The sequence below is a fragment of the Carlito syrichta genome, unplaced genomic scaffold (genome assembly GCF_000164805.1).
Source record: "Carlito syrichta isolate Samal-C Ts95f unplaced genomic scaffold, Tarsius_syrichta-2.0.1 Scaffold317197, whole genome shotgun sequence".
Lineage (NCBI taxonomy): Eukaryota > Metazoa > Chordata > Mammalia > Primates > Tarsiidae > Carlito > Carlito syrichta.
Genome location: NW_007261293.1, coordinates 2,678 through 10,250, shown reverse-complemented (window position 1 = coordinate 10,250; position 7,573 = coordinate 2,678). Strand labels below are relative to the sequence as shown.

Here is a 7,573-nt window from a genome sequence, read left to right as displayed (position 1 = left end):
CCCCCAGACCCCTCCTGTCCATCCCGGGTTTGGTCCATGGGGCAACCCCCGCCCGGATCCTCCCTCTCCCTCCACCCCCACACCCCAGCATCAGCACACCTGCCGGCTCTGCTCAGACACAAGACCAACTCTCCACCCCACCCAGCTCCCCACTGCCACCAGCAGGGCCACTGTTGCCCTCCACAGCCCCGTGGCAGGCCCCACTGCCTCACACAGTGCCCCAGCAGTCCCTCCCATCAAGTCCAAGTCATGTCGCCTGAGCCCTTGGCTCACAACTCCACTAAGTGACTCCTCAACCTTCAGCTCTTTTCCATCCTCCCCCCAAGGCCTCCTGTGCTCTGGCCTTCCTTTCCTCTTCCCCGAGGCCTCCTGTGCTCTGGTCTCCCTTCCCTCTTCTCCCAGATCTTTGCTCTGACCTCCCTTCACTTCCTCCCCAGGCCTCCCTTCTCCTCCTCCTCTTTTAGTTTTATCTCCCACCCTCTCCCATCCTCCTAACTCCTCGCTCACCATGCTCCACCCTCAGGGTCGGCAGCAGGGCGCCTGCAGTCCCTGTGTGGAACTTTGGGCTCACCTCTCTTTCCTCTGGCCACTCTCCATCCCGCCTAGTCAGAACTTCACTGGTCATGAGTTTGGAAAAGGTCCCGCTCACTCTGGCCCTGGCGCCTTTCTCCCGGCTCTTTCACACCTGACGTGTCTGTGTCTCCCCAGCTGGAGGGAGAGTAGAAATCCCTGGGTCTCTGCTAGCTGCTACCTCTCTCAGCTGAGACTGCCCTTAGCCAAGATGGCATCAGTTTAGTGCTGGTTGAGAAATGGAGCCTGCTCTGTGACAGTTCACAGTGAACCCTTTAGAATCAGCTTGTATTCATGTATGAACCAGGAAAGTTAGTGTGATAGGATATTTTTACCTAACATTTCTGTGATTTAAAAGCAAGCATTCTATTTATCATTATAGACATTCTGAGACATGAAACTACTTGAAGAGCTGAAATTACCTGAAGTTTGCTACTTACTTTGAGGGTAATAGCTGCTGCCTTGATGATGAAATCATTTACTGACACTTTAATGTTATCTGAAAGACACAGAAACACAGCAAGTTCAGTATTCTAACATAACTTTAACCCTGAACACTGTGATGTCAAACGCGTGCATCAGCAGTGACCAGCAGGGACCAGGGCCACACCCGCTCAGTCAAGAAGGTTTCCGTGATTATTAGAGCCTGCATTTATGCGCTCCTGGATACTTAATATTATCCCTAAATGTACAGTTTCCTTTGGGCCTCAGAATTTTTAAAAACTGCTTAGATAACACGCATGAGAACCTGAAGGAAGCATCACCAGCACCAGGAAAGAAGACATCCAACCCCTACATCTCCAGAAAAACAAATAGTCTCTGGTGTATGCCATCAAAGCCTACAGGAAATACCCTTATTCCTTTGCATGTTTTTAATACACTGATTACATCAGTGCAGGGGTGCATGGAGGCACTCTACATAAACAATTGTATGCATACATGGAGGGAGTGTGTACAAATTTCTTTTTATTAACGGGGTGTACATGAAAAAACCTGACGATCATTGCATTAAATGAGAGCTGATTTTTAACTTAACAGGAGATACCAAGAGCCTAGGACGCAGCAACATTGCACAGATCCCACAGCACCCAGTGACATGAGGTCCCCATCTGGATTTCTGGCAAATACACTTGAATCAACTTCTTTCCAGCACATGTAATGATTTTAAGATAAAGCTGGGATCCCCCTGTTTCCCAAAGAGCTGGAAACATTCCTGCTTGTCTGCTCAAAGTCCCTCAAGGAGCAGAAATATAAGTGGATTTCCAGCGCTTGGAGACTTGTAATGGCAACCAACACAAAACACTGGTAGCAAGAACTCAAGCACGTGGGCATGCTGTTCCGTGAGTTCCCTCTGCTCACCTTGCGTGGCAATCAGACCCCTCCTCATGCTGTTGGCTGTCCACAGATCCCCATGGTGGAGACTTCCCAAGCACCGGTCAGTCAATGACCCCAGACCTGCCTCCTAATCATGGTCTCACTCAGGAGCATTCTCAAGAGACGCTTGGCCCTGTCTTCCATACTGGCACCTCCCAGGCAGAAACTTGCAGCTCCCGGGTTTGGCTCTGAGGAGTATGACTCCTCCTGCAAGCTCTACCTCTGAGCCTGGTGTAGTCAAGCAACAGACCTGTATATCCAACTTCTCTCGTGATGGTTCTACTCACACACCAAAAGGCATCTCAAATCCAGCATGTGTAAAGCAGATTTCTTTTCAAATTCCTTTATTTTTAACTTTTTATGATGAACATTTTCAAGCACACTAAAAGGATATGTTGATGACATTTACTGAGGAGGAAATAGTTTGTAAGGGAATATAAAATAGTCTCATCTGCACATTGTCAAGTCACAAAAGCAAAGTGTGGAACATACTTGGGCGTGTTATATACCATAACTTCATACATGAAAGAGGAAGAAAGACGATAACGTGGCTCTCTCAAGACTCATGTGGAGACTCCTAATTACAAGGAGCAACCAAACTGGACCATGCGAGACCCTACATTCATCCATATCTTCATGGACCCATCACTATTTGCTGTCTTGTGAGAGCAAGACAATGAAAAATCATTCCCACACCAACCTCTACATCACCAAGGAGCCAATGCAACCCAAGAACCACAGAGGCACTTCCCGGGCTGACTTCTTACATATGTCACTTTCCATTTGGTCTGGAAGCTCTAAAGGCCACCCAGTGTCGTCCTAGGAAATTCTGGAGTCTGCATATAAACCAACTCATCCCAGTCCTGCTCTCACTCGGAAGTGGGAGATGCAAAAGAAAGATGCCCCACCCCAGCAGGGAAGAGAGGACAGATCAACTAAGGCCACACTGCTCTTGGGCCTATGGGGACTGACTACACAGCAATGGGAAGCTGACCAACAGAGAGTGACAGCCACTGAGGAGCCAGTGTGGGAGGAGGAGGGCGGAGCACAGGCTGCAATGTGAACAGGGGGACATGCGAGAGATGGAAACCACAGAAATTCCCAGATGGAAACCTAGGGGGAAGCGACAGGCAGAGATGAAAAACATGAGTGTCCAGCTCTGAGCCATAGCTAAGAGGAGAATCAGTGAATTCAAAGCCAGGCCAACATGATGTCCAAGCTGAAACCCCAAGGGAAAAAGGAACGAGCAAAAAGGAGCAGACTGCCAATGAGCTCTGGATACCTTAAAAAAATTTCCCATTTATAGTTGAAGACCCAGGAGATGACAGTGCAGCTGAAGTAATTTAAAAGAATAAGGAAAGACAAGTCACAGATCTACAAAGCTGAGAGAAACCCAAATGGGGGAATAAGACAGCCAAGAGAAACTGGGCAGGTAAAGCCAAACTGCTGCTGGAGAAAGCCCTGAGAGCAGCCAGAGAGGGTGGAGTGCAACATGGGAGTGTCAGGCCACACGGGGAGAGTCAGGCCACACAGGAGTGTCAGGAATGGTGGTAGGCACACAGCAAGGTACAGTAATGGAGGAGTGTCTCCATGGGAAGCTCTGGAACAAAAGTCTCATTAGCACCAAATTCTATGCCCAGCAAAAATATCCTTCAAAAATGGAGCCTCTGTACCCATTAGGAGGACTCCCATCAAAAGAGCAGAAGCAAGTGCAGGCAAAGCTAGGGGGAAACCTGAATCTTGCATGGCCATGGGGAGGCCAACCAGCAGAGCCACTACAGAGAGCAGGACGGCAGTGCCTCAATATGGAAAGGCATCGTTACCCCACGATCCAGCAGTTCTACTTCTGGGACCAGCCCCACGTGCGTGCAAAGGCACGAAGAGGCATCTGTATGCCCAGTTCACAGCAGCACGGCCTGCCCAAAGATGAAACGACCCGATGGGTTCACCCAAAGACAGACAGTGAGAAGATGCAATCTCCACAAGATGGGGTGTGGCCCAGCCTTGGAGGGAGGACAACAGGCAGGAACCTGAAGACAGTGTCCAAGGGAAAGGAGCCAGCCACAAAAGGGCGAGCATTCTCTGATCCCATCCCCCTGAGGGATGCAGAGGTGCCAGGCTTACTTGGATGCAAAGCAGAGTGGTGATGACAGTTATAGGGACGGAAAAAAGAATGGCAGTCACCGGGGGTTGGGGGTGTGACATTTATAGGCATGGAAAGCAGAATGGTGGTTGCCAGGGGTTGGCAGGGTATGTGTGTGACATTTACAAGGATACAAGGCCACAAGGCAAACAGGGGTCTCCAGGGGCTGGGAGGGAGAGTGGATACAGCAGCTCAGTGTTGCAGGGCACGAAAGCCCTGTGGGAGCACAGGGGTCGTGGCTGCACAATGACATGATGCCCTTCATGCCAAAGACCTAACTGTAGACTTTAAAATCATTAAAATGGTAAAACTTACATCACCTATATTCAACCACAATTAAACACTTTTTTTAGACTGGAAAATATAGTTTATTTAGAAAGTAAACTAGAGTGGGGGTTCACCTCCCCAAGGGAGGGGAGGAGGCCAACGTTAGGAAACGTGGTGATGGCCATAGTTCAAAGAGCACATGGCCACACCAGAGTCCAGTAAGGCAATGGCCAAAACATTTTTTAGAAAAGGAAAAGAACAAACAGACTTTTCAGACAAAAACTAAAACAATTTACTGACGTGTAACAGCAGATAGCACTTTGATTCTATACAAAGAAACACAAAAACTACAAATAAATATAAAGAGACCCTTTCCTCAACTTTAGAAACTTGACCTGCTGAAGCAGAAAGCATTAAACATGTATTCTGTGGCTTACATCATATGTAGAAGTAAAACAGGAAAGTCACAACATGAACTGTGGAAGGAAGGAAAAGGTCTCACATGAAACACGAGGTGGTGTGACCCAAGTTGAAGGCAGACTGTGGAAAATTAAGGAATTATACCGTGAACCCTAAGGAAAGCATCAGAGAGAGAGAGAGAGAGAGAGAGAACACAAGAAGTAGAATGGAATCAGAGCAAAATGTGGAAACACCACTAACTGTGGACTCCTGGGGCTTTACTGAAATCACCAGGTCTAGGAGTCTTCTAGTGGAATCTTTAGGGTTTTCTAGATTTAGAATCACATTGTCTGCCAAGAGCAATAGCTTGATGTCCTCTTTTCCTATCTGGATATGTTTTTCTTCTTTCTTTAGCCTGATTGTTCCGGCTAAGACTCCCTCATGACAAAACAACTAACCCAAATGGAGACAGGGAAAGAAGAAAAAAGGAAGAAATGGGGCAAAGAAAACAAAGAAGGAACAAAATGGCAGATGTGAATCCAACCACATTAAATAGGAGTGGTCAGAATGCCTTAGTTAAAAGAGATGGCAGTACTGGATGAGAAAGTAGAACCCGACAACATGCTGTCTGCAAGAAACCTAATTAAGTAAAGATATAGACCATCAAAAGCAAAAGATGCATAAAGATGTACTGTAAAAACAAATTTTAAAAATTCTGAAGCGGCTAAATCAATACGACAAAAAAGGCATGAGGACAAGGAGCAGTACCATGAATAGACGGAAACAGGATGTGATGAAGGGCCCGACCACCAAGAAAACAGAGGACTCCTCAATGTGTGTGCTTAACAATCCACCTTTGAAATACAGGAAGCAAAACAGACAGCACTGAAAGGAGAAACCTACAGCTCACAATCACAATCAGGAGTTTCACACTCTTCTCCAGGATATGAACAACATCATCAACCATCTTGACTTAGCTGACACTTACAAAACACTCCCTGCAAAAAGTGGTACATTTTTTTCAAGCACAAATGGAACATTTGCCAAGATAGAACACGTTACAAATCTCAACAAATTAAGATGACTGAAATCATACAAGTATGCTCTCTAAACACAATGAAGTTTAGCTAGAAATCACAAAAGAGCCTTTCTGAGGAGCTAGCAAGATGGTGGAAGTGGAGCAGAAGGAGAAGAGGACCTTCCACAAGGTCACCTACCACAGTGTGGACCTGGACCAGCTGCTGGACATGTCCTATGAGCAGCTGATGCATGCAGCAGCAGTGGCAGCTGAAGTGAGGCCTGCAGTGGAAGCAGCACTCACTGTGTAAGTGGCTGCATAAGGCCAAGAAGAAGTGCCCCCCAATGGAGAAGCCCGAGGTAGTGAAGACGCACCTGAGTGACATGATCATCCTGCCGGAGATGGCGGGCAGCATGGTGGGCATGTGCAATGGCAAGACCTTCAACCAGGTGGAGATCAAGCCTGAGATAATTGGCCACTACCTAGACAAGTTCTCCATCATTTACAAGCCTGTGAAGCATGGCCAGTCTGGCATTGGTGCCACCCACTCCTCCCACTTCATCCCACTCAAGTAGTCACTGCCAATAAAGACATGTGTGTTGAGTCAAAAAAAAAAAAAGAAATCATAAAAGAAAGATAACTGAATAGCCTTCAACTATCTTGAAATTAAATTCTCATTTATCAACAACTCTTGGATCAAAGAAATCACAAGGGAAGTTCGAAAACATTTTGAATGAAATAAAACATAGGTAGTGCTTAAAGAGAACTATGTCAGGGTAAGATCTCAAGTAAATGATCCAGGTTTTCACCTTGAGAAACTAAAAGAAATAAAAGAGCAAATTGGACCCAAAGCAAAATAATAATAATAATAATAATAATAATAATAATAATAATAATAATAATAAAGTGCAGAAGGCAATTAAACCGATATCATAGAAACACTAGGGAAAGACCATAAAATCACATGCTGGTTCTTTGAAGAGAGCAGTAAGAGTGATAAAACTAATTTAATCAGACTAATCTAGAAAATAAAAAAAAAATACAAAGAAATAATATAAAAAATTGAAACATCACTTCAGATTACATAGATGTCACAAAGAAATAATATCAAAAATGGGAACATCACTTCAGATTACAAAGATGTCACAAGTATAATATGGTAATACTGTAAACAACTTTATGCTGATAAATTTGGAAGTGTAACTGACATAAACAAATTCCTTGAAAGACACAAACTGCCAACGCTCACCCAAGAAAAAATAACCTGTGTCCATTTAAAAAATAAATTCCTAGTTAGAAATCTTCCCATAAAGAGATTCACTGGTGAATTCTACCAAACAATTAAAAGAGAAATAATACCAACTATACCAAACTCTTCTAGAAAATAAAGGAGGAGGAGGTCAGGTAGCTCATGTATGTAATCCCAGCACTTTGAGAGGCTGAGAAGTGAGGAATTGCCTAAGTCCACGAGCTCGAGACCAGCCTGGGCAACATGGTGAGACCTTATCTCTACAATAAATTTAAAAAATTAGCTAGGCATGGTGGTGCATGCCTGTAGTCCCGCTTGGGAGTCCTACTTGGGAGGCTGAGGCAGAAGGATCGCCTGGGCCCAGGAGGTGAGGATGCAGTGGACAAGATCATTGTGATCGTGCCACTGCACTCCAGACTGGGTGACAGAGTGAGACCCTGACTAAAAACAAATAAATAAACAAAATAAAGGAGAAAATGTTTCCCCACCCACTCCACTAGATCTGGTAAGAAAACAGGAAAAAACCATCCCAAGAAAAGCAAACTACAGGCTA

The 7,573-nt window shown here is 45.4% G+C and overlaps 1 pseudogene; it reads left to right on the top strand.

Moving 5' to 3' along the window:
- The first annotated feature begins 5,919 nt into the window (after window positions 1-5,919).
- LOC103277325 lies at window positions 5,920-6,346 on the top strand (annotated as a pseudogene).
- Window positions 6,347-7,573: the final 1,227 nt, after the last annotated feature.